Here is a 27,440-nt window from a genome sequence, read left to right on the forward strand (position 1 = left end):
CAGAGTGCCAGAAAGTAGACGACAATCTGGACTCGTCATGAGCCAGAAATGATTAATTTTTTCATGTTCCCTTCGTTCAACCCCCGGGGGACTAGACCAGCCAGGTTCGTCACATCGATGACTACCATCTCTGGCACATGAAGAGTTCAGCTTGTCGAGTGTTTTCTGAAACACTTTCTCCGATTTGAGACGAGAAGGTCTCGTCCAAAGGATTTTTTCTTCGAAAAAAAAATGCAGAGTGGGTACTAAACGACCATTTTGGTACCATTTTGAGAAAAAAAATTGTTAGGCGAGTAACAGTATGCAACTTTACAAAAAGTAATCGTGATGGTGTAGCACCCGGTTGCTGAAGATATCGGGACACGAAGGAAGAAATAAAAAAGAAAAAGAGTTAGACGAGCGCAGACTACATGCTAGGTGTCACAAACGCGAAACTTCATTCACTTTGATTGCCCACAGACACCCAGAAAAAAAGGTGCCTTCCTCGTCGTCTACAACTTCCTTCATTTGAAAATGAAAATTGGTTTTTGGGGAAAGGAAATGGCGCAGTTTCTGGCTCACATCTTGGCGGACACCTGAACCGTGCCGTAAGAGAGGGAATAAAGGAGGGAGTGAAAGAAGAAAGGAAGAAAGAAGTGTCGTAGTGGAGGTCTCCGGAATAATTTCGACCACTTGGGGATCTTTAACGTGCACTGATATCGCACAGCACACGAGTGCCTTTTGCGTTTCTCCTCCATCGAAACGCTGCCGCCGCGGTCGGGTTCGAACCCGGGTACTGCGGATCAGTAGCCGAATTCATTCATTGAACCTTCATTTATTCATGTTATTTTTTCACGATACCGCCCTCCTGCTATTTACGCGCCCGTTTCGCGGCCTTAAACGGAGTGATTCGAACCCAGGCCAGTTCGGAGTCTGTGGTCTCCATCACTACTACTTTAGACCACTCGACCATGGTCGTTTTTGTGTGCTTCCAACTTGTGCGCAATCACACACACTATACATATACAAAATGCGCTGACCTATGTCCACTGGCCTGCGAGGTTCACGTTTTTGAGTATCACTAATTCGTCAAGTACGGACAACCACTCACTGGAAAGTCTGTCTTAAGCGCTTCACATGTAAGCAAAGCTCTAATTGAAATTTCCTCGCGCTTACCGGTTCAGCGATCACCTCGAGGCTTCGAATTATGCGTCTGTTTTGTACTTTCAAATATCTTGCATGTTTGTGCTGCGTGGGAACAGTTCTGAAATGGCGAGTTTGACTGGATAATTCGAGTGAGTGCAGCCTTATTGAGAATCTGGAATGCGTCGCGAGTTTGGTTTGAGGCTTTAGCAGAAAAGCGCTGGAATCAATAGAAACTGCAGAATATGCACAAGATTGGGGCTGAACTCGTCTCTACGCTTCAAGGGGAGCAGATTAACGCTGCCCAAGAGCACTGGCTGCCATTCATTAAAAACGCAGGCTAGCAGCACCTACCATCCGCCGTAGTTGTGCGACGAACATGATACGCAGAGCGGTTGTTCGAAGGAGTTCCAAAAGTATAATTGTGGGGCATACCAAGGAAGTTCTCATGCGTACTAACAAAAGAGAAAGTGGCGACGTGGAACATCATTCACTGCGGAAAGGTTATGAGGTGGTGGCTTTTTTTTTTTGCCCGGCTAGTGTAGGGTTGTAAACGTGTATTCAATCCTAAAAGCAAGACTTAACTGCGGATGCAGTGAAAATGATATAGGTTTTAAAAAGCAGTTAGGCTGTAAATGCGAAAGTAGTTCTCGGAGTCACTTGCTCGGGTCACACTAAACGATGATGATTGGGAAAGGCGACATATGGATGTGACCTTACGGATTCTCCCAAATAGAAAATAAGAAGCCTCGAATCCGGCTAGCACTGATTTATAGTGTCTAAACACTTGCATGAAAACAAGTTTGTTAGAAATGAGGCTGAAAAGCGATAGCGACAGTTAAAGGGAAGGTGAAATGGTTTTTTGAGAATTTTAGGTTCTTCAAGAAATCCAACCTATGAAGCTTCAAGGTAAAGCATGCCAAGTATTTTTTCGCCAGCATTGAAAATTTTGACGTAATCGCCGATTAAACCGCCGCGATAGTCAGGCTTCTCCTCACTGCAATAGAGATGTACGGAGAAACTCGTGATGAAATCTTTGTTGCCGAAATTTAAGACGTCCGCTGCCTTCGCCCACGAGCTGCAGTGAGCCTTCCAAGACCACCAAACAATGCTTCACGGGCTTCACTGTCGGCGGTGTTGGCTTAATTCCTTGAAACAAACGTTTATTAGCTGTAAACGCAGCGCCGCTCTATGTGACGTCATCGTTGCGGTCTCTGCCCATCGCAGGCACTGAAGAGAAGCCTGACCAACAATGCGGATTTATTCTGCTATTACGTCACCATTTCAAATCTTAGCCCCAAAATACTTCACATGCTTTACCTCCAGGTGTCACACATTCTACCCCATTTAAACTCGTACAATTCTAAAATATCTTCACCTGCCCTTTAAGGTACCTGATTAGCGGAATGAGATATGATTACATTTCACATTATACGCAGCTTCTGTTGCAATCCCAGGGTGTGTTTGCGTCAGTTTCTTTGCAATTGTCAGTGCATCAAGTGTCATATTACGATTACCAGCTGCAGTAGCAGGTACCTGCTGTGCTGTGGCGGTGACGACATTTGAATACCAACCTTTTTTTCCCCAGACTTCTGATATCGAGTCTCTTCCTTGCTGTCTCCAAAATATTCTCGACCAATCATTATTTATTTGTCATCTGCCACGGTGAGCAGGTTTTGATGAACTGACAATGTTTCGTGACCTCTCTCAAACAATCAAGGTGTTTCGTCAGGGTAGGTTGGGATGATGTCACAAGACCACACGACATCTCTCGGTCAATGAGCGAGTTTCATCTCGGACAGTGGGGAGGGGGTGAGGGGGGGGGGCGGGGGGTGTTTGGTGTGTCAACTCTAATGGCATTGCATTAAAAGCAACGCACGCATCAGAGGAAGGTGAATAATATCGTAGTACGACACAGCAAGAAAGCAACATGGATAGTTAGATGAAAAGCGAGTTAAGGATTTTCCAGCTATAACTTCGGCCTAAATTATAACTTCCACTTTCCAGCTGTAACATTCAAGCTATACATTTTCCACTACACCATCTACACAGACTCCCAGGATTCGTGTCATTGAATCAAAAACACTCCCATCACACCTGTCCACGGAGCTCGAGGCCGCACTTGCGTCGCTGCACCCTTGCCCTCTATTCCTTCGATGGATCCCTGGGCGCTCGGGGATTGACGGCAATGAGCTGGTTAACCAGCTCGCCCGTGAAGCTCTTAAACACTTGCCCGGGTACCGTTCAGCCCCTGGCCAAGGAACACGGAGGGCGGTTCGAGACGGTCCTTTCGCGCCACCATCAAAGAATATTACAAAGCACTACGCCTCGACCGTAACATCTACCCCGACCCTCATACGGTCTTTCTGTGCAGGAGGCTCACATCCTTCGACAGCTACAACTTAACGCACTTGTCACACCTGCAGGGCTTTATCTATACAAATTTCATCGTGATACTTCATGCCACAACGGCCCTGCCTTTTATGCCAACCTCTCCCACTGTCTATTCTCCTGCCCGGTTACTCTGCAATCAGATTTCTTTCCCACACCCTCCCACGCACTGTCGGGACCTGGCTGCACAGGCTACGAGCCCGTACTACCACCACCACCACCACCACCACCACCACCACCACCACCACCACCACCACCACCACCACCACCACCACCACCACCACCACCACCACCACCACCACCACCACCACCACCACCACCACCACCACCACCACCACCACCACCACCACCACCACCACCACCACCACCACCACCACCACTACTACTACTACTACTACTACTACTACTACTACTACTACTACTACTATTACTATACGAGTGTGTATCCCTCCCATTACAACTGCTTTGCAGTGTCCGTGGCTATCTGGAAATAGACGAACACTAGACGTGCTAGAATAATTATGAGACAGTCGAATTAGAATCTGAGCGTCACGCGTTGACTAATCTGAAGATATTTCGCCCTGTCCAATCTCCTTCACTTTGATATGGATAAACAAATTTTCCTACTTTTTTTTTGTCCAGCGCTAAAAACTTTTCATTTTTCCGGGGGAGAAACACCACTGCTGTGCAACGTAATATGTACAACGTTAAATCGATCCTTTTCGGTGATTATAAAATAAGCGCGAGAAACTGAAAAGAAAATGAAATAAAGAGATGCAGGCAACGTGGGCGCTCGAATTTCTTGCATCTCTTCGTACCGTTTTTTTCCTCGCTAATTTTGTGAGAAACTTACACCATGTGCCTGAAAAACCGGAGAAGCCGGGTAAATTTTATTTTTGGGTGTGCGAGTTGCCGTCTCCCATTTTGTTCTTACTGCTTACATACCGCAAGTCACAAAGAGAAGTAAAAAGTTTAAAAATATCTAAATTCCAGAATAATTAATGCTAAGTCTACATTCTGTTCGCAGTGCCTCGCCTGAAGTAACGAAGATGCGCCGCCATACAGCCAGCCCTCCGGAATTTGCCTTGCGGACTCCCCCTGGTCTCGAATGGACTTTAGTTCATTCCTGAGCTCAATTATGTGTTCATAACGCTATCTTTCGTTTGCTTTTTAGTTATCTTGTATTTATTTTAATATTTGCGTAGACACTGATATAGGAAGTGTGCTTTTGGTCGTTACGTTTTCTCATTCATGGCACGGTTTTCCAAGTGTGGACCGGCTGCTGATGGCGCCATTGCGGACTTCCCGGTCATTACTGAAGATATAGACGCACAGAGAGCAAGCATCCACGCACAAGAGGAGCAGTATTGCGCAATGCACGCTCACCAATCAGCAGGGACGCTCGTGCAGGCACTTCTGATCGTCGTCGCCGGCGGCTAATCATGGTGACCGTTGATAAAGAGAGGAGCACCAGACACCGCTGTCGACACTCAATGCGGAATTGTTAATGTTTTACCAGTTTCTTATCAGAAGATGGGAAAAGGTGGACAGATGAGGTCGCAGGTGTGAACAGGGTACAAATAACGTCGTTCGTCTTGTATATGAAACTCCTGCAAGAACCCCTGCTCTGCTGACTGATCCGCAGCTTTATACAAGAAGAGGTTAAGCTGCCTGCCCATTTACGGCGATTTGGAGTATACGACAGAAAGCGACACAAGCGGTGCTCTACTGCGACTTTTTTTTTCCAATGACGCTACATGTTCCATCACCTGCATGGCATTTGCTTTATATAGGTGCTGCGGTCGCTTCGCCGAGCGCCTCCCATATTTTTACTTCTAAATCTCGACCGAAATTTCTTCAGACGAAACTTACTGACAAGTGTTCGAAGTATGTCACTAACACCACACTAAAATTTTGTCCCCCTTCCAATGTCTTGCGTCCCTCCGCGCTGAATTATCCGCCAATATGAACTACATGCAACTTGCCCAACTCGCCATTCTTATACCTCACTAAAATCTTGGATGCCATTCCTTCTGAATAATCAATGATGATGATGAATTTTTTGTGTTGCAAGTGCATCTGGGGCCAAAGAGCGCCATGGCACAAGATATTTTCGTTTACTCATGTGGGATCCCAAATATTTCATCCTGAATAAGCTCAACACCAGGCCAGGGAAAGCTTGTACCCATTGTATCATTGGCGGGCACCAGGCGGCGCTGCGGATCGAATCCCGCACCACCTGCAGACGGGGCGGATGCCCAAACTGCTAGGTCACGGCTCCGGTAATAAACTACCAATAAAAGTTTACGTTTCACACCATACTTTTTTGTGGCATATGTAAATTAAGCTGGGATGAGACTTATTGGATCTTGCTTAGAGAGCATTTCTTCAGCGCTCAGAAAATACGATATTAAACTTGAGTGTTCGAGACTTTAGAAACACTCTCTTTAGAAATCTCTCTTAGTGGCAACATCGGGAGGAGAGGTACGAGTTTTCAGATATGTCATCAGCATTTCTGTATGCTCACCAACAACAAAGTTTTGCCAATATTTCAAACAATGATTTTTTCATGGCTGGTACCACAATCAAAAGCACAAGTCTATTTGAATTTAAATCGCTGAAGAAAAATTCGACGGGAGCAATTTCATTGAAACAAGAAAGAGACGTAATGTATTGTTTCTTCAATACCCATACTTAGGAATCAGTTGTGTTGAACAACATATTGTACTTTTGCGCAAAAATTGCGCTGCTTTTAGTAGATTTTAAGAAAAACAAGGCGATGAAAACTACTGGGCAGAATTTCAGTCGAGAATTTACAGCTGAGGCAAGCTGAATCTATTTTTCAAAATCGGTGGAAAATTTCGTAGCCACAGCTTTTAGTACAACTTCTCGACATCCGACTTTCCAAAACTATACTCAGTTTCGCCGCACCTCAGCAAAATGAGGCTTTTTTCGACCAACTTTCCAAAACTGGCGGCACGAGCACCAGAGGTGGCCAGTATAACAACTATTTGTATACAACCCAAACCGCGCTAGAAACCTCAGTCGTTACAGAATGGTAATAAATTTGCGGAAAGGTCAATTTCTCTTAAGCGTCTCTTTCACTAGCAGTTTGTATTCCTTTGGTACATGGCCCAGCGGGAGCATGCGAGGCCGATAGTGCTCCACGCTACCTCACGTTGATCAAGTAGCGCGGCAGAGTGCTCAGTCTAGCTGCCCATTCAGAACACTTTCACCATACTGACCATATGCTCGCATCCACGTTCCTCTTTGGTGTATTTTTACACCTCTCCCTCCATTCACCTCTTGATTTCATCTGACAATGCGGTTCAGGGTCACTCCTCATTTTTCCTAGCCAGATGCGGCTGCCTCCCCGCCTACCTCTGCGCGAAGGAGGCCGGCCAATGATAGGTTGTATCTGGGATTCCAAAAGACGAAGCACCGTAGTACTTTAATGTGAACACTGACAAGCTGGACAAACGCCTGAAAAGGTCGTACAGGCAGCTAAGCGGCCATTTTTAACGCGACAGCGTTAAAGGCCCCGTTCTACAGAAAATGCGGTGTAGGCGTTGTGAGCGAAAAATTAATTTAAAGCAAATATATTGGTTGACATTTGAAAATATTTTGGTTCTCAATCTGTTGTTAGCTTTGGGGCTGGTTTAGGCAAATGCATTACCGAAATTCAATATCTTAGTTTCTCAGCGAAACGGAACACAGTCAAAGAAAAGAAGAAGGAAGAGAAGAAGGACGAACACAGCGCTGAAAAATTATGAGAGTGAATCAAGAATACCAACTTGACCAAGAACTAATTCGGCTGAAGTTCATTACCAAAGTATGATATCTAAAATTTAGGTCAAATCTCAATGAAGAACTCTTTCAGAAGATGCCGCAGAGAGGGCACTAGGAGGAAAGCTAATCTTGAAACGACCTTAAAACAATAAATTTAATGTTATCTACAAGCTATTCAGAAAGGAAATGAAATCACAATTATTGAATTCGATACTCACGAAATACTATGAATCAGGCTCCATAAAATGACAAAGCCCGCACGCGCCACGCGCGTCTCTATATTTTCCGGCGCACGCACAGAAGAAGAAGAACTGGGCCGCCGTCAGAACGATTTTTTTTATGCTCCCGACTCCGCATCCAAGCCTTTTAGTGACGCCAACCTGAACCTGACTTCTCCCACCGTTTGCCTAGGCTTCGTTAGATCTTCTTCGCACAGGAGAACGTATTCACACCGCAAAAACCGAGACGATGGGTAAGCCACCCGAAATGCATGAACACGCTGCCCGAAGTCATTTCAATCCGGGTCTGATTTTTCACTTACTGTTTCTTCTAACTAGTATTATTTAAAGCGGTTGCTTACTTCTGTCCCCACAATTAACCACGGCGGCTGTAGGTCGCACCACATTCCATGCCCTAAAGAAGAATGTTAAGTTTGGCCACTCGAATACACTGTCGACAATGGCAACGTCTGCTGACGCTTGACAGCTCCTTATTAATCAATGTGGGCCTGGTTCGAGTGGGCATTGCTGTCAGTGTGGGCCTCAGGCTATGACTTTGGCTCGGAGCTCTAAAACGAGGCCCTAGACAGCGGTCTTAGGGTAGTGTCGGAGACTATCATTGAAGGTCAGGCTTTAGATTAGTCCTTTTGTCACCTCCCCTAGATTCTGGCCTTAGAGTAGGTGTTTAGAATTCTTCATTTGGAGATAGGCTTCGGAGTCGGGCCTTGAAGTCGGGATGAAATAGGGCGTGATTGGAACAGCATGGCTGCTGCTGTTCTCTTGAGGGAGAGATGTGGAAGGCCTTGAAGATCTTTAAGGACAGTACTCAACTATAGCCTGCTAGTATATCTCGAATAATGGTAATAAAGAAGGGCTCTCAGATCTGCGCCTTCATAGGTCGCAAACGCTGCGTTACTAATACCATTGAATGCAGACTAACGGGTGGACGGATCCTTCATATAGCCCTGTGGGTGTCGGAAAAAAAAAACGTGTGTCCATTAATGTTCGAGTTGCGATAGGAGAGTTTCCCCATCTTCCTAGTTCGCGCGCCTTCCACACCGTCTGATATGTTTCATGGAATGTTTCACACAATATATCGTGACAGTCGGCGTGATATTAGCGAGAAAGGTGTCAGCAGGCGGTTTACTTGGAAGCGACCCTCCAGTTGGGTCAAGCCTCACCACTTTCGATCCTGGTTGCTTTACACGCCCAACACAGGACGGATTTGTTATATATTGTTCGGGTTTCTTTGCTGTTTTCTTTTTGTTCCCTCAGCTGTCACGAGTGCTGAAATTAAATAAATTAGCTGCGCACAAGTCGTTCATTATTGCGGCCAATTGCGTCTGTATCTAACAGCTGTCGGCGGTGTCTATTCTTACTATATACTTTAAACTCAAAACAGTTTTTTTAGATATGAGAGCCATTAATCTAACGGTGATGTTCTCCATAAAGCGGCTTAGAAAAACAAATCTTAGCCACACGACGCGTCAGTGGTGGTACTTAGTACTAATTTTATTTTATCTTCTCTATGTTACCTTTTGGCTTTGTTTTCAGACGCAGTAGGGGCAGACATGTCGGCTAGTAAGTATTGTGCCCTTGAAGGCACCCACGGCTGTATAGCCGTAGAGTCCTGAGCCATGGCCACTGCTGCTCACTCTATACCAGCTAAGTTAGGATAGCCTTAGTAGCCAACGCTCTCACGCTAAAAGTGTTTCTTGCTGATGGCTGTTCAAGCCATTGAGGTAGTAACAGTAACGGCAGCGTGGGGTGCGTACTGAGGTCCGTCTGCATGGACAAAACGTGTGCGTCGCGCGTACCAGCGCTCTGTGGTGCATGGGGCGTCGAATTCATGGCCTTTCGAGTCGCTGGGTCGCGCTCTTTCCGAAGACGCCCTTTTTATGAGCGCGTTTGGAATGCTCGCGTCCGAATTAGACACAACTTAATCAGCGGTTTAGACTGCATGCTTGAGTCACGGTGTTCAGGTTTTAGGGGGCCCGAGGCACCGCCTGCGTGCGATGATCCTTGCGTCCTCACTCCGAATGGTTGAAGTGGCGCCAGTGTTGTTGCTTTATCATCTTGCTTAATTTCTTCGGAAAACGCCGGCAAGACAACGATTGGTAAAAAGCGAGATATTGACACGCAATGGACGGAATGCGCATGCCCAAGGAGGAGCTCGCGGATTTGGTTAGCAGCGGCCGATGGAGAAGATGCTGTCGTGACTCGGAGGCTGACGGAGAGCCAGCATGATGCTGAAAATTAGGCGGAGCCTGGGTAGCAGCGAGCACACCATAGTGGAGTATATGTTATGTCGAGGCCGTACAAAACGCAAAAATATGAGCAGCCGGCGATGTCGGTGAACGAGTATTTACGATAGACTTAACATAGTGGACAGAAAAAAACTGCACAAATACTCAAACTAGACGAGACATGCAAGAAAAAGTAGACACCACCAGCGCTGACTCGTTTAATTTGAGCTGTGTTTCATCGTGAATATCCAGCAACTTGCTAAAACTTCTGCTTTACACCAGGCATCTTCCATTCCCGATAACCCGACGAAGCATACATTGAGAGCATATGTCATAGTTTGGCTGAGATGTTCGATAACTTCGTTTGGGAATGATAGGCGACGATGAACTGATGGTCGGTGGAGGAAAGGACAATATCGTCAACAAATCTGGAGAGAAAGCAAATTTGAAATGAAGATATCTCTTTGGCTGGCCAACAATAAGTTTATTCTTGCATGATATCATGCCATGCGATGGACGCTAGACTAATCAGTCTAATCAATGAATGCATAATATTTTAAACATATTATCCCGGAAATCTAGGACGACAAATGTAAGAAATTTGGAGCGAGAGGGACCCTCGACCGTATTATTTCGGAGTGTACGCACAATCCCCAGGCAGGGCAAATAAAACAGATAGGAAAGACGCCTGGGAGACCTTGCTGCGTAGTACGCAACCTGAGCACCAGCTCCTTGCCGTACGACAGGCTGAAGAGGCTGCCTAAATTCAAGAAATCATGGCCAGCATCTAACGCAGCGACCCTGTCCACCACAATCCCTCCTGGCCCTCATCTCTCGACTGAAAAGGAGAGCCGCAGGGTAGGATGAGGTCGTCTTTTTTGTTGGACAATAAAGTCTTTACTCACTGACTCCATTCCCTGTTTGCTAACTTCCACTGCAGATTTATTTACATCACCCTTGTTATCTCTCTCTAAACCCTAGGGCCTCAGGAAGAGTGACTGTGCCTGCAGCGACATCCGGATGGGTACCATCACATTTTAGTATGAGGTGTTCACCCCCTGACCTAGCTTAAAAGAGTAGGGCACTGCCTATGGAGTTATCATAGAAGGCTTCCTTTCTAATATCCCTTTTCTAGTATCGATATAGTTCTACACTATGCTTCTTTTTCATTGAATTAATCCAATTTTACCTTCCGTGCTTTTACCTGTCGTTTAATGCTCTTTCTTTCTCAGTCCTCGTGTTCGACATACTTATTATTCAGTTTCCTAGTTATTTTCCATCATTTTGAGTCGACGCCCTTTCTGGAAAAAATTTAGACATACTTATTATTCAGTTTCCTAGATATTTTCCACCATTTTGAGTCGACGCCCTTTCTGGAAAAAATTTAAATGCCTTAGCTGCCGACCTGTTTTCGTCCAATTTTCTCAGGCGTTCTTCATATAGTATTTTACTCTGAGCTTCCCGTGCTTCGAACGATTCAAGTCCATATCCCCTGTACTGCCTCGTTCGTGGTCTTGCCGTGGGCATCTGGTGCTAATCTTCCTACAGCTACATGATTTACTCCTAATCTCGACTGAACTTCTTCTCTTAAGCCCCTGCACCATTATGTTTGTGGCTTGGGGAGGCTATCTGCCGGCGCCTGACGCAAAGTTCGTGGGCATGCAGACGCTTCAACAAGCTCGTTTCCGGGGATGCTCATGGCCCCATGTAATGGTGATGTGTTGCAGCAAGGCTGGTAGCGTAGACAATGTGTGGGCTGAAGACGAATGAGCGATGCCTTTACTGAAGAATATGTACAGATAGAGAGAGGATCGTGTGACCTGTGAGCAGAGTGCAGATGTTTGCTATAGACAAACTTATGGCCAGGCATTCTGCCTCTCTGGTGTTCGTGGTTACGAGGGTTGCTGCTCCTATATCCAGGAAAGAGGCTGTGTGGATGCCTAGGAGTTGTAAGTGTGGTGTTGCCTCGATATATGGGACCTCTTCCCTGGCGTTGTATAGTTTTGTGAGGTTGGATGCGCATGCATTCCTGCCACCTTTGTGGTGGTTTGGGTGTATGTTACGAAGCAGTAGTTTGAGCTGTAGGTTGCTTTGTACATGGGCAGTGAGGGTTGTTAGCCTGGGCGCGGCGGTACATCGCGGGTTATAGCTCAGTGTCCTGATTTCCGCAAGTTGTTACCCCAGCTGTGGCAGTTAGGTGGTGTTAGCGTTTCGAGGTAGGTGTGGCGCTGCCTTGACAGCTGTTCGGTGTGCTTAGTCACTTGCGCATTAGTGAGGTTGTGATATCGTAGGCGGTATGACAAGCCACTGGTCATTAGAGCAACAACGATGCGCAATCGGTCGTTTTCATTGAGCCTGTTATTTTGCTTGGATACGCGTCTGACGAGATGTGCTATTTGGCTTATTTGAGTCTGTGGGAGATGTATGGTGTTCGTCGTCCTGGTGTCTTCCTGGGTGTGTAGGCCAAATAATCGTAGTTTTTTTTTCTCTTAGTATGGCTGTGTTGCGAAGGCTTATTTAAATGACAGTTGCGTGAATGCGCGGTTTAATGATAAGCAGTTCGGATTTAGTTGGCGAGCGGCTAAGAGCGAGAGATTGTGTGCTTTGTACGGTGTTGGTTGCTCTTTGTAAGGTGGCCTGTACATGACCTGATGCTCCAGTGATAGATCAGTCTAATGTCATCGGCATATATTGTGTGGTGGAGATTAGGATTATTTGCATGTAGGTCGATCAGCCAGCGGAGTGATGGCGAAGTTGAATAGCAGCGGTGATACCGTACTGCTCTAACTCATCGATTATGACTTGCAGTTCACCTCCTGGGTAACTCAGCAAAGCAATGTCATCAGTGAATCGCTGATTATTTAAGTATTCTCCATTAACTCTTATCCGCACTGTTCCCAATTCAGTCCTCGGAATACCTCCTGTAAACAGGCGGTGAATAGCATTGGCGAGATCGTGTCTCCTTGTCTGACGCCCTTCCTTATTGGAACTTTATTGCTGACCTTATGGAGGACTATGGCAGCTGTGCAGCTGCTATATATAACTTCCAGTATTTTGACATAGGGCTTTCCTACACCATTATTACGCAATGCCTGTATGCTTGCCGAGGTATCCCCCTGAGTCGAATGCTTTCTCGTAATGAGTGAAAGCTATATATAGCGGTTTGTTATATTCTGTACACTTCTCTATCATCTGATTGATAGTGGGAATATGATCAATTCTGGAATATCCTTTACGAAAGCCTGTGACCATTTGGTTGGTTAAAATCTAAAGTTGCCCTGACTATATTAGCGATTACCTTCTTAAATACCTTGTAGGCAAGGGACAGTAATCTGATCGGTCTGGAATTTTTCTAGTTCTTAGCGTCTCCTTTTTTAGGAGGACTTAAGAGAATGTTTGCGTTCTTCTAAGCTTCTGGTACGGTCGAGGTCATAAGGCATTGCGTATAAAGGGTGGCTAGTTTTTCTGACACAATCTTCCCTCTATTCTTCATCACATCTGCTGTTACCTGATCCTCATCAGCTGCTTTCCCCCTTTGCATTGCTTCTAAGGCTTTCTTACTTACTCTTGTGTTACTGACGGGATGACACATCGCTGTGCGTCACTTTCTTATTAACGTTCTGATTACGTTGACTACTCTATAAATTTTTGTCCGAAGCCACGAACTCCGAATTGCGCGTTTGTTGTTCTACCGAATAAGCTACAGTGACGGCTGTCAAATGTCTGCTTTCGGGGGTATTTCTGTTTACGTGCGATCTAACCTTCAAAGTGTTCACCAGCGCCACCCTCGTCCATAAGCGGAGGATGTAGTACATTCTGTATTACCGCTGGTGTGGCGTGGAACGTCATTGAAAGGCAAGGACGGAAGCTATCTAAGTACCCTCTTGTGTTTCCTATGGCATCAAGGCTGCCAGAACCGAGGGCCTTGTAGCACGATATGGTCGATTATATTTATCTATGAAGCTAGTTGGGGACATACGACGGAGGTTGCCTAGTGACATCGCTTTCGCAGGTTTTTGGTACAACGTGTTTCCCCTGTTGTGGTATGGTGCCTGCCTTCTAGTGTTAGTTGTATTACCGCATGAGCTGTTTCATAGAGGTGTAATCCATGTTGGAACAAGCTGATAGGAGATTTTGTCAGGTCAGGGGGTTGTGTTGCGGGTAATGCAGGCCATGGCAGTCTTTGCCACGGCTACGGTGATATCTTCGTCAGGGTGTGGGGGGTTTGGTGGTGGACATCCCGGTGTTGTCGTAGCTTGGAGGGGAGGTGCTACGTATTTCTGTTGTAGGTATTGCAACCTATCCACTCCTTGCTTGGAGGCGGTGTGTATTAGTTTCTGCGTGCGGTCAGCCGTTTGTCGTTTGGTGGTTGGGAGTCGACGAGAGTGCGGAGGATGTTCCATGTTTGGTGCTCAACGTGCTTTGTAGTGGGCCACAAAGTCCTCTCCCGTTGGAATTGGTTAACGTTCCTGCGTATTCAGCTGCTTATGTTGTAACCTGTTCTATGCGCTTCTGCAGCTTTTTATTGTGCCGTTGACGCTTTCGTCGTTTCATCAAATTCCTTCTGGCTTCGAATATGTGTAGGAGATGAATGGCAATTTCTGTAGTTTGTATACGTTTGGTGTGGTGTTGTAGTTCGTCTTGAATTTGGTTAATCCACGCGTCCCGAGGGCAGTCTTCTGGGCTCGATGCGTTCTGGCCTAGGTGTTCTCGGAATGCTTCCCCGTTGATGAGGTGTTTTGTGCGGGGTTCGATACCCAGTGCCGGCGGGTACTCACCGGTGATACAATGGGTACAAGCATCCTTTGCCTGGCGCTCGGCTTCTTTGGGGTGAAATGCTTGGAAATGGGATTTTCACACCACCTTGAGAAAAAAAAGCCACAAGTGGGCTACTACTGCACGAGACATACTTAAGGTTGCTTGACGGCAGAACTTATCTCTGATCCGTCAAGGCAACGATTTAACCTCCAAGCTACCGGTTCGTAGAGTTTTGTGTTAAGTTGTATTTGCGCTTGTGTTATGTGGTGATCACTGCCCAGAATGTCTGGTAGAACCTCTTGGGAGATGATATTGAGAGTGCCGGTAAATGTGAGATCCGGTATGGCGTCTCTTATCACGCTATTCCCCATCAGCGCAGGCGTATGGGGGTCAGTCAGGAGTGTGAGAGAATGTTTCATGCATGCACCACGTAACCGAGTTCCTTTGGGCGTGTTTTGGAGGACACCCCCATGCTGTCTGTCCTGCACTGAAGTCTCCCCCGAGTACTATGTGCGCTCCACGCTGTGCGTTTGAAATCTGCGAGTACCTGTTGGAGCCCCTGGCCGGCAGCTCGGGGGAGGGGGGGGGAGGTATAAGCGATGAAGAAAAGAAGCTGGATGTATGGTGCTGGAGCGAGCATCTCTATGGATGTGCGTTTTATTGTTTGATCCCCGAGCATATGTTCGACAGTTGTAAGGGCATATTTCACCAGGATTTCCGTGCGTGTCGATTGTGTGGCTGTAGCTGTGGCTGTAGTCGCAGTACCTGTAGGGCATTAATGTCTGGTAGGGTGATGTAGTTCTGCATGAATGCTTGGAGGGGTGCTCGTTTGTGTCATAGCTATGACAGTTCCACTGCAATATTGTGATGGTTGGCGTCTTCTTTTGCGTTCTTAGCCCGACCCATTGTCTGTGTTGTTGAGGTCCGGGCGTGCTACTGGGAGGTATGAGCAACCCCTCTGGGCTTCTCCGAGAGTATCTGAAATTACGACGGCAGGTCAGATGGCGAATGAGTTAGTGCGGCTTGTCACTGTTACAGCTATTTGTTGTTGGAATTTGGCCTGCATGGTAGCTAGCTGTCTCATTTTCTGTCTGTGCTGTAGATATTCTTGCTATACGTATTCTTTGATTTTCTCGAGTCCTGCGTCAGCGTGTGGTTAAACTAGCTGTGTTGCCTCACTGATGATTTATAATCTGCATTGCTCAGATTGGTTTTTAAGTTTTTTTGACAGGTGGATGTTAAGGGGGAGCCAGGGTAGATAGATCAAACAATCTTTGGGATGGCATGGAACCCTAATGGAGGTTGGCTTAGTCGAAGTATAGAAGCAGTAGCCTGAGCCACTTTGTAAAAAAACACGAAGGCGTACGAAACTGTCAGATGAGAAAAGTTGAAGATGTCGCCAGAAACTTTCTACCAGACTGCCACTGGATGAATAAGTGAAAAGGCAGAAAAACTATCTCTTTTCAGATGACATGTCGAACTGTTATTCGAAACTAATGTTTATTTGACTGGTGTGGGATGCACCGCAGACGGTAGTAAACGAATCCCGAAGGTGACAGGGATCATTTACGCGGTTAATCATCTGCAGTCGCATGTTAGCCATGTAATGGGTGACGTCATATGTAATAAATAAGAAAGCTGCGGCCCGAGGACCGAGCTGAAATCATAAGCTGCAGGGCCAGCCCTCTTCTAAGAGACTCACTGGGAACAATAAGAGTAAAAGCAAGCAGGAGTCCTCTTAACCTGGTTAAGGTCATTTAGCATAGGTTTAAATTTGCAGTGAAGTTTAAAATGGAGTGCGGTGTAAAGAGCTTCCAAAAAAACTTAAAATACACCAATCCTGCACTCACCTAATGGGGCTACCGTGCCAAATCCAAAGCCGCGTCATATTTTAGAAAGTAGAGTATTTCATTCTAGACGAAATTTTATGTGATTGACGTGCTTTAAGATCGTGTAAGGCTACGATGATAATAAAACTGGCCTGCAGTTCAAGAAATGTTGCTTGTCACCAAATTCGTTTAGTGGGAGCATTGTTACTATAATGATGATAGAGGAAGGGCAGCTTCAAGGGATGAGGTCTACGACTGGTAGATATTTCGAGGACTATATAGAATAACGAACCAGGAACGGATTACTACTAGGTTTCAGTAGGGTGCATTTGTTAATTATGTAAGTTGAATAAAAAGCTTACAAAGCCATCCTTATTACAACATCACCGATTGATTTGAAAGAAACAATTTCGTGAATTTGTGTAATGAGGTTGCTATCAGAAACTGGCTGAAAGTACTTTTTTTCGAAAGCAGCTGAAACTATCACCCGAACACTTATTACGAAATTGCGTATTTTGAAGAAAGTGGATGAAGAAAAACGGGGTAAAATAGAATAACAAATAATAAAGAGATAGTTCTTAGCAAGTCGTACAAAAAAAAATGCGGAACGTTTGCCGGGGTGCAAGTCGATAAGACGGCGATGACGACGAAGCTGGCAGTGGCGCGGGACGGAGCGCTCGCGTTAGGCCAGCCGCCATTAAAAATCATCTCACTGCCATCGTTCATCTCGCCTCATTCTTCGGCTGGTCGCCACGTAACATTTGGTGGAGGTGCGGGGTTTCGTCCCCATCCTGGTGCTGCAGCCTCGGCGTCCTCCGTCAGCCGTGGTCGTCGGCCGTGAGTTCCTGATCCGCACCGCCTGGCCGTGCCCCATCCTGCCAAGACCGAACCGACCTCGCCGCTCCCCCCAGCCCCGTCCCCCGACTTGGTCACAAAACATGACGACGCTGCCACGACCTGGCCCTATGACCCGAACGTGACCCGAGACGCTGCGCCGCAGCTGCAGCCGGGGGGGGGGGGGGGGGGGGGGGGGGCTCTGTGTTGCGTGTACTGCCTCATTAGAAGCGGGTTAATGTTCAAAAGCTTTCCTTACCGAGGTTCATTAGAAGTTTTAGTAGCAGGTCTGCATTGGCTATTTTGCTTACTTTGTGCCTTAAGCCTAAGGCATTTATTAGACATTTTGATACTAGGAAAGGGGACAATATTCGGGCTGGTTTTTCTTAAGCTTTGGAACGTATCACATGATATTTAGATAAAGTATTTTTGTTCTTTGCAGGAAATCTACTGTGACAGGTCCACCTCATTTTGTCGGTGTCATGAGTTTTTGAGGAATTGGAAACGACAAAATGGATACGTTGTTCGGCCACGGTGCCTACCGCCCACCATGGACCCCAACAAGCGGACGGCGCAGGAACTTGGCAGAAAGCCCGGCCCACAACGGAAGCCTAAGGGAGTTGGTGACGGCTCACTTGCCACATAATCCGTAAATGCTAATCCGTAAACGTTGTTGGAAGATAACGTTGTTTGATTGCTTCCCATATTTCAGCGGTTTTCTATCTCGTCTTCACTGTTAAAGTGCTTATATTGCCTGGTATCATGCAATAAAGGTTCAGTTGTAAATTGCCGCCCGTCCTGTTTGTCTCCCTGCCTCCGTGCCTGTTTAGCGCGATGTGGCAAGTGGCCCTGCCCACGCCAATTCTACACTTACTATAGCCAAATATTACAAAGCGCAGGACAGTGCGCCACGCAAGGTTAACCCTAGTCGCCATGAAAAAGGAAAAACCAAGAAGGGAGAACGAGCCAGGAGAGTTGTAAGAGACAGGAAACTGAAAGATGCAGGGGACGTCAGGAAAAGGTGACTGCCGATATCGACCCGGTTGGATCAGGCCGTAGGTGCCGTCCACAGGAAGCTGGGGATAAATTGATGTGTTGCGTCTGCCGATCCTCTTTTCCCCCAACACGGCTGAGCCATCCTCGGCTAAGCGTGGGTGCTCGGGTCCGTTTGTGTGCGGGTTAGTCGACGTATTAGGTTGGTTCGTTGAGCGTCGATAAATTGTGACACAGTATTGCAGGTGCCCGTTGCGAGTTAGTGATTTGTGCTGCCAGTTGCAGGCAGAGTGCTGAAGTAGTCGCCTTTCTTATAAGAACATCAGCGTTTTGACGTGCAAGTGGTAGGAAAGCTGATAATTGAAACGGCCAGTGATTACGGCGTCTGTCAAATTAAGAAAAAAGATCAGTTTTTTTAAAGCTGTGCCCCCGCATCACCAATCAAGTAACAAAGAAAAGTTATTGGGACAAGAAGCGCGCTAGGCCCTTTGCAGGATGCGCCGTCGGAGTTGTCTACGAAATACCACTGACTTGTGGAAAAACGTACGTAGGCCAGACTGGACGCTGCTTGAACGATTGTGGACGGGAACATGGATTATCGCTAACAACGGGGAGGGATCTACTTTGGCTAAGTATTGTCTGTCCTGCAGTGACTGTCGGCCACGGCTGAATGAGATTAGAGTTCTGGGCGAGAGTCGCGATACAATCACACGCCCGCCGTGGTGGCTCAGTGCTTATGGTGCTCGGCTGGCGACCCGAAAGACGTGGGTTCGATCCCAGCCGCGGCGGTCTTTTGGGCGTAAACGGCAGCACCCTACCTATGGAACAGTGTGCAGAACAATTCAATAGCCACTTCTCACAAGTTTTTACGAACGAATTGCCCATTTACAACCCACTGCTGCTTCCTGAGGCCGATATTCAGATTCCCTTTTCACCCATTCACATATCTGCGCTTGGCGTGGCTCGTTGCAATTGAACGCCTACCTCACCACACTGGCCCAGGACCCGATGGTATCAACGCGAAACTGTTAAAAATTACCTGCAAGCACACAGCTTTACTGCTATCTCTTATTTTCCAACAGTCACTCGATACGACATTTGTGCCAGAAGAGTGGAGGTCCGCTTATGTCATCCCGGCATTTAAATCTGGAGACAGATCCGTTCCTACCAATTACAGGCCAATTTCTCTAACCTCGATATGTTGCAAGGTACTCGAATACATAATATCCACTAACATTATGACTCATCTTAACCAGAACAACTTGCTTCATAACAACCAACATGGCTTCCGCAAACATTTATCGTGTCAGACACAGTTATTTCAGTTAATAACGGACCTTCATCAAGCAATCGACTCTTCCCTCCACATTGACTCCATCTTTATTGATTCCTCTAAAGCCTTTGATCGCGTGCCTCATAACCGCCTGATGATAAAGATACGCAAGCTGCAGCTGGATCAACGTACTACGCAGTGGATCAACGCATTTCTAACAAACCGCTTCCAGTCAGTTAAGTTAGGGAGCTTCTCATCAAGACGTACAGGTGCTGCTTCAGGAGTACCCCAGGGTTTGGTGTTGGTTCCACTGCTTTTCTTCATATTGTTACGGGGATGTTACGGCGGTAAGTCTATATGGCGGCTGCTCTGAGAAGGCCAGCACTCAGCTCAGAACCGAGCGCCCAGCTACCAACTGTCAACGTCGTCGTCGTTCCGCGCACCGCCACTTCTTCGTTCATGATTCGTCCACTTGTAACACTATCCCCCTTCGGCTGAAGGCAACGTCCCGGTGCGTGTTAGGCGTGCGATGTCGATGGTGGGTGATAGGGCTTGAGGCGAGCTACATGAACGACTTCGGACTTCAGTGGAGCGGACGTCGACTTTGGGTGCAACGGCGTGATTTCATACGTTACGTCGGTCACTGCCCGTAATACACGATAAGGACCTGTGTAGCGCGGCAGAAGTTTTTCACATAACCCCACACGACGGGATGGGAGCCACAGCAGGACGAGAGATCCGGCAGGGTATCGCACATCACGGTGCAGGCCATCGTAGCGGTGTTTTTGAGCCTCTTGGGAGGCGGAGAGCTTGTGTCGAGCAACCTGGCGGGCGGCGTCTGCTCGGGCGATAGCGTCACGCGCATATGTAGTGACAGGGCCAGCTGTGGGCAGCAGAGTGTCGAAGGGCAGTAAGGGGTCTCGTCCAAAGAGAAGATAGAAGGGCGAGTAACCAGCGGTATCATGGCGCGAAGAGTTGTAGGCGAAGGTGACAAAAGGCAAGCTTATGTCCCAGTCCCGGTGGTCGTCGGATACGTACATGGCGAGCATGTCAGCGTGCGGTTGAGACGCTCCGTAAGGCCGTTCGTCTGAGGATGATAAGCAGTGGTGAACTTGTGACGAACGGAGCACGAACGAAGGATTTCGTCAACAACTCGGGAAAGGAAGCAGCGGCCACGGTCGGTAAGGAGTTGACGGGGAGAGCCATGGTGTAATATGACGTCGTGCAGAAGGAAGTCAGCGACGTCAGTGGCGCAGCTGGTTGGAATGGCACGAGTGATCACGTACCGCGTGGCATAATCGGTGGCGACGGCAATATACTTGTTCCCCGTGGCGGACTCCGGGAAGGGCCCAAGTAAATCTAGCCCAACACGAGAAAACGGGTCGGTCGGGATGGGGATCGGCTGCAGGTGTCCAGACGGCAGGACAGCGGGCTTCTTTCGGCGCTGACAGACGTCGCAAGCGGCGACGTAGCGTTGGACGGAGCGGTACAGACCAGGCCAGAAGAAACGCCGGCGCACGCGATCGTACGTACGGGAGACACCAAGATGACCAGCCGTAGGTGCGTCATGCAGTTGTTCGAGGATAGTGGACCGTAGGTGGCGGGGAACAACGAGCAAGTGCTCAGCGCCATCAGGTCGCATGTTGCGGCGGTACAGCGTGTTCCCGTCCTGCAAAAACCGGGCCAGAGAAGTGTCGCGGCGGTCGGTGCTGAGGCGGTCGATGAGAGAGGTGAGGGTGGGGTCCAAGCGCTGTTCGTCGGCAATGTTGAGAGGTCGGAGATGGAGAGGACACAGGCATCCGACTCACAGTCTGTAGAAGGAGGATCGACGGGATAGCGGGACAGGCAGTCTGCATCTTGATGGAGGCTACCGGACTTGTGAACCACGGAAAAGGTGTATTCCTGCAATCGCAATGCCCACCGGCCAAGACGGCCAGTAGGGTCCTTGAGAGATGAGAGCCAACACAGGGCGTGGTGGTCGGTTATAACAGTGAATGGGCGGCCGAACAAGTATGTGCGGAATTTTCCAATGGCCCAAACAAGAGCCAGGCACTCGCGTTTTGTGATGGAGTAATTCTTCTCGGCGGAAGAAAGAAGACGGCTGACGTACGCAATCACGCAGTGCTGGCCGCGTTGTCGCTGAGCAAGGATGGCGCCAATTCCGTGACCACTGGCATCGGTGCGAAGTTCAGTCGGGGCAGACGGGTTGAAATGGGCCAATACAGGAGGGTTGGTGAGGACGGCGATAAGGCTGGAGAATGCAGTAGCCTGCTCTGGGCCCCAGGAAAAAGGAACGCCTTTCTGCAACAGATTGGTGAGAGGGCGAGCGACGGCTGCGAAGTTCGGGACGAACCGGCGAAAGTAGGAACAGAGACAGATGAAGCTGCGGACATCACTGGGCGAGCGGGGACAGGGAAAAGCACTGACGGCACGAACTTTATCAGGGTCAGGTTGTATGCCACTCGCATTCACCAAATGGCCGAGGACTTTGAGTTCGCGGCGGCCGAAAGTACATTTTTTTAGTTGAGTTGAAGACCGGCGCGGCGGAAAAGTGCCAAGATGGACGAAAGGCGAAGCAGGTGGGTTTCAAAAGAGGGCGAGAAAACAATTACATCATCTAAGTAACAAAGGCAGGTCGTCCACTTGAAGCCCCGGAGTAACGAGTCCATCATCCGTTCAAATGTGGCAGGGGCGTTACAAAGGCCGAAGGGCATGACCTTAAAATGGTAAAGGCCATCAGGGGTGACGAAAGCTGTTTTCTCGCGGTCTCTTGCGTCAACAGAGATTTGCCAATACCCGCTACGAAGGTCGATGGAAGAAAAGTAGCGGGCGCCATGTAAACAGTCCAGGGCATCATCTATGCGCGGAAGGGGATAGACGTCTTTCTTCGTGACCTTGTTGAGATGACGATAGTCGACGCAAAACCGCCAAGTTTGGTCTTTCTTTTTCACGAGCACGACAGGAGATGCCCAAGGGCTGTTTGAAGGCTCGATGATATCGTTGGCCAACACCTTGTCCACCTCCCGCTGGATGATCTGGCGCTCTGGTAGCGACACACATTAAGGCCTCCGGTGTACAGGTCTGGCATCGCCGGTGTCAATGCGGTGAGTCACTACCGACGTTTGACCCAGAGGAGCAGAAGCGAAGTCAAAAATGTCGGAGTAGGACACCAAAAGGTTGTGAAGATCCTGTGCATGCTCGGGGCTCAGGTCAGAAGCAATCATCGCAGAAATGGATTGCGGAACGTTGGCCGGGAGGTCGGCCGCTTGAGAGACAGTAGAAGGCGGTCCAGGTGAGAGAGCAGTGACGGTACAGTCGGTGAGAGAAGACAAAGTAGCAAGCGATATGCCTGCAGGAAGAACTTGTGGTGACAAGCTGAAGTTGAGGACAGGAATGGAGGTGCTATTCTTGGTGACGGTCCCGATGAGGTGCGGAAGAACAACATTGCGGGAGAGAACGACATCGGCGAGTGGACAGGCAAGATAATCCCCATCAGGAACCGCAGGAAATGGGGACATAGGCAGATAAACGGCAGAGTCGGGTGGGCAGGCGAGCGTACTCGGTGGAGCGAAGGCGGGGCGTGCAGCTTGAGGGTGTGTCGGCTGAGCTGAGAGGCAGGTCCAATCGTAGAAGGCCGCTGGAGCAGTCGATAAGGGCAGAATGAGCGGTTAGAAAGTCTAGACCAAGGCTCACATTGTGAGGGCAGTGTTCGAGGACGGTGAACAAAACTGGGATGTGACGATCGGCAAGAGTGACGCGGGCAGTGCACAGGCCAGTGACGGCAGCAGTGCTGCCATCGGCAACGCGAACGGTGGGCGAAGCGGCAGGGGTCTGAACTTTTTTGAGGCGACGGCAAAAGGATGAGCTAAGAACCGAGACTTGGGCACCAGTGTCAATGAGGGCAGAAACAGGAACACCGTCCACAAAAACGTCGAGCAGATTACAGGGCGAAAGCTGGGTCAGTAGAGGATTTTCAGGTCGGGGCACCAATGCAGCATCACCTCCGGGAGCTGCACTGGCTAGTTTCCCGCGAAGCGGCCTGCAGAGGACGGTGAGTAACTGCGGTGCGGAAGAGGTGAGCGGGAACGGTGGGCTGTTGGGGAGGGAGAGCGGCTGGTTCTACGAGGAGGCGGTGTGGACTCGGCGCTGGGTGGGTCATTCCGAGGCGTGAAGCGACGGGGTCCATAGTCATAACGGCGGTCGACGTAGGGCAAAGGTCGGGGAGGTGCGGACCAACGGCTGCGGCAGTGGCGGGAGATGTGACCTATGCGCGAGCACGTAAAGCAGATCGGCCGGTCGTCAGGGGTACGCCACTCATCCGGATTGCGATACCTTGTGTAACGTGGGACGAAGGTGTTGCGGGCCGTAGCAGTAGCGACCACGGGAGAGATGGGGCTCGCACTCCGAGGTTCGACGGGACGATGGCTGGAGGGCATGCCCAAGTTGGCGACCTCCTGGCGGACGACAGCTTGAATAAGGGATATTGTGGCCAGGGTGTTGTCCGACAAGGGCGCGTTGGGCGTAACAGGAGCCAGCGCCTCCAGTTCACGGCGCACGATGTGAGTCACGTTGTCGGGGTTGGAAGGCTGCCTTAGTGTCGGCAGATCCTCGCACGTGGAACTGGCAGCTGTGTTAGGCAGGCGGTCGAAGCGGTGTGCAATGCGCCGGTGCTTGGCCTGCTCGAAGCGTCGACACACCTGCAGAAGGGAGTCAACCGTAGAGCAGTCCCGGCATAGAAGAAGGTGGAAGGCATCGTCGGCAATGCCTTTAAGAATGTGGCCTACTTTATCGTCTTCGGTCATGTTGGGATCGACCTTTCGGCACAGTGCCAAGACGTCCTGAATGTATGTAATATATGACTCAGTGGCCGTTTGGGCGCGAGCTGCAAGTTCTTTTTTGGCAGCAAGCTGACGGCCAACTGGTTTTCCAAACGGGTCGCGGAGCTTTTGCTTGCAGGCATCCCACGTGGCAATCTCTTCTTCGTGGGTTTCGAACCAGACGCGTGCGGTGCCGGCGAGATAAAATATTACATTGGCCAGCATCAGCGTGGCGTCCCACCTGTTGTGCTGGCTAACACGCTCATAAAGCGCGAGCCAGTCCTCGACGTCCACGCCATCTGTACCGCAGGATGTGCCCGGGTCGCGAGGGTGGGCTACGACGACAGTTGGCGTGGCAGGCGCAGACGGAGGGGCCGGGTCGGTAGTCATCTCGCCGGTTCGGCCCGTCGTCTCGTCGGCTCGTCGGGTCGTCGGCATGTCGGCTCGAACCCGCACCTCCACCAAAAGATGTTACGGGGATGTTACGGCGGTAAGTCTATATGGCGGCTGCTCTGAGAAGGCCAGCACTCAGCTCAGAACCGAGCGCCCAGCTACCAACTGTCAACGTCGTCGTCGTTCCGCGCACCGCCACGTCTTCGTTCATGATTCGTCCACTTGTAACAATATATATTAATGACATCACGTCGAACACAACATCAACAATACGATTATTTGCAGACGACTGTGTAATTTACCGAGTAATATCGAGCCCTTGCGACATCATTGCTCTCTAGACTGATCTTGATGAGCTAACTCATTGGTGCAGCAGGTGGCAAATGGTGATTAACGCAGATAAAACTAAACATCTCAAGTTTACTTCCGCTGCCAACACGAGTCCTAATGCCTACACAGTTAATAATACCATCATTGAAACTGCAGCGTCGGTAAAATACCTCGGTGTTAATTTTAGCTCTAATTTATCCCGGAGCTCTCATATTGAACTGATCACTACTAAAGCCTTAAAGAAACTTGGTCTTCTTAAACTCCGACTACACCAAGCCAACCAGGACACAAAACTACACGCATTCAACATGCTAATCAGGCCTGCAATAGAATACGCGTCAGTCATCTGGAACCCTCATTATAGCTATCTTATTAACATGTTGGAATCTGTGCAAAACAAGGCTGCTCGATTCATCCTTTCCCGTTACTCTCGGTATCAAAGTGTAACAGCATTGAAAATATCGCTCCATCTCCCGCCTCTGGTCATGCGCAGAAAATTCAGCCGTTTATCTTTTTTCCATACTCTCTACCACAGCAACACACCATTTCCAAGTTCACATCTTCTCCCGGCACCGCACACATCGGCTCGTGTAGATCATATGAAGAAGACTACAATTATTTTCGCCGGGATAGAAGGACACAAATGCTCACATTTGGTACTAGCTATTGAAGAGTGGTATTCGCTTCCTTCTAGCATTGCGGCTATCGCTGGAACATCACCATTTCGAACAGCTCATTGATCAAACTTAGAAAACTCCAATGTAGAATGATGTGCGTTTTTTTTTTTCGTTTGCTTCTGTGTGTGCGTGTCGGCCGTAACGTTGCATGAAATGTTAGATGCCATTTTTGTAACTTATGAAGGTGCGATGTTTGTTTTGTTTTGTGGAATTTGCTACACGTGCATTTTTTCAGTACCTGCTCCTGGCCATTCCCCCTCCCCCATCCTATTAACTTGTACCTGGCTTCTTGACTTGTTTATTTCTGTCTTCAGCCGTTTATATGCTGTGTTGTATATCTGTCAAGTTTTCTTTGATGAATCTCCCCCCCCCCTATTTAATGCCCGCATTGGGCATTTAGGGTATTGAAATAAATAAATAAATAAATAAATACTATCGGGAGGGATTTTTTGAACACATGCCTCACATTTGGTCTATCTCAGCTCGTCAGCAACACGACAAGGCAAGATACTCATTCTTCTAGCGTTCTCGACCTCGTGCTCGTTACTCATCCTGACAGCATCTCATCGCTTACGCACCTATCAGGCTTGAGTGATCTAATCTACGGCACCTATACCCCAGTCCCCAATTACGCCCCGAAAAATTAACGGAAACATTAACGTTCTACGACAAAGCTGACTACGATACCATGAATAGCAACCTCACGGAATTCTGTAGCTCTTTCCTTACAAACTTTTCAAATCGCTCAGTCGAAACTAACAGGTCTCTGCTCACTGACAAAATGGGCGAGCTCATCCACACCTACATCCCCACTAAAACAGTCACCACACGGTCATCATCGCCATGGTTCAACGGAACGTTAAAAGGGCTGCTTAGCAAAAGGAAAATGCTATTCCGATGTGCAAAGCCTTCTAATGACGCGTGCAGATGGGAATATGCTACCGAAAGAACTAATTTTTTATGCAATGTAAGCAAAAAAAAACTCATCCACACTACTAATATGCTTCAAAATAACCCCAGGCAATCTCGTAAGGCCATAAACCCAAAAGCAACCCCATCAGTATCGCTGTGCGACGAACACGGTTCACCTATTCCACACACTGACGCGGCCAAAGCATTAAATAATACATTTTCATTCAATTTTACTCACGAACCTGTACGCGACGTGCCCTACTACCTTTATTTTGATTATCCTCCTAAGCCGGACATACATGTTTACCCTAACGGAATAATCGCGTCAATTGATACCATGAAACTAGCTTCATCAGCTCGTATGGACGAAATTAACGCAAAGGCTCTCAAGAATACTAGAAAAGTTGTAGCCGTTCTTCTTTGTAATATCCTAAATCAATCACTCGAGTCCGGTACTGTAGTACCTCATCAGTGGAAAGTGAGGAAAATCATCCCAGTGCACGAAAAAAGTCCTCCATCATCTAGTAAGAACTACCGTCCCATTTCCTTGACTAGTGTTCCCTCTAAATTAATGGAGCCCGTAATTTACTCACACATCATGAACTTCTCTCAGACTGTCAACTTTTTGCACCCTCCTCAACACGGACTCCTGAAAAACCTATCCTGCTCTACCCACTTGGCTCTCTTTATTCACGACACCAGTTCTGGTATGGACGCAAACACACCCGTGGACGCTCTTTTCTTAGACTTGGAGAAAGCTTTCGAGAAAGTTTCCCGTCAACGCTTCTTATTTGAACTTTCACGCCTAGAACTGAACCCAGTAGTTTTTGACTGGCTCCGAAATTTTTTCATTAACCG

The 27,440-nt window shown here is 48.3% G+C and overlaps 1 long non-coding RNA gene across 1 annotated transcript; it reads left to right on the forward strand.

Moving 5' to 3' along the window:
- The first annotated feature begins 7,596 nt into the window (after positions 1-7,596).
- LOC144111239 (uncharacterized) lies at positions 7,597-17,893 on the forward strand. The gene is made up of 3 exons (XR_013310008.1): positions 7,597-7,774; positions 9,075-9,101; positions 17,630-17,893. It is a non-coding gene; the product is annotated as an uncharacterized LOC144111239 (long non-coding RNA).
- Positions 17,894-27,440: the final 9,547 nt, after the last annotated feature.

This window comes from Amblyomma americanum, chromosome 11, assembly GCF_052857255.1.
Source record: "Amblyomma americanum isolate KBUSLIRL-KWMA chromosome 11, ASM5285725v1, whole genome shotgun sequence".
Classification (NCBI taxonomy): Eukaryota; Metazoa; Arthropoda; class Arachnida; order Ixodida; family Ixodidae; genus Amblyomma; species Amblyomma americanum.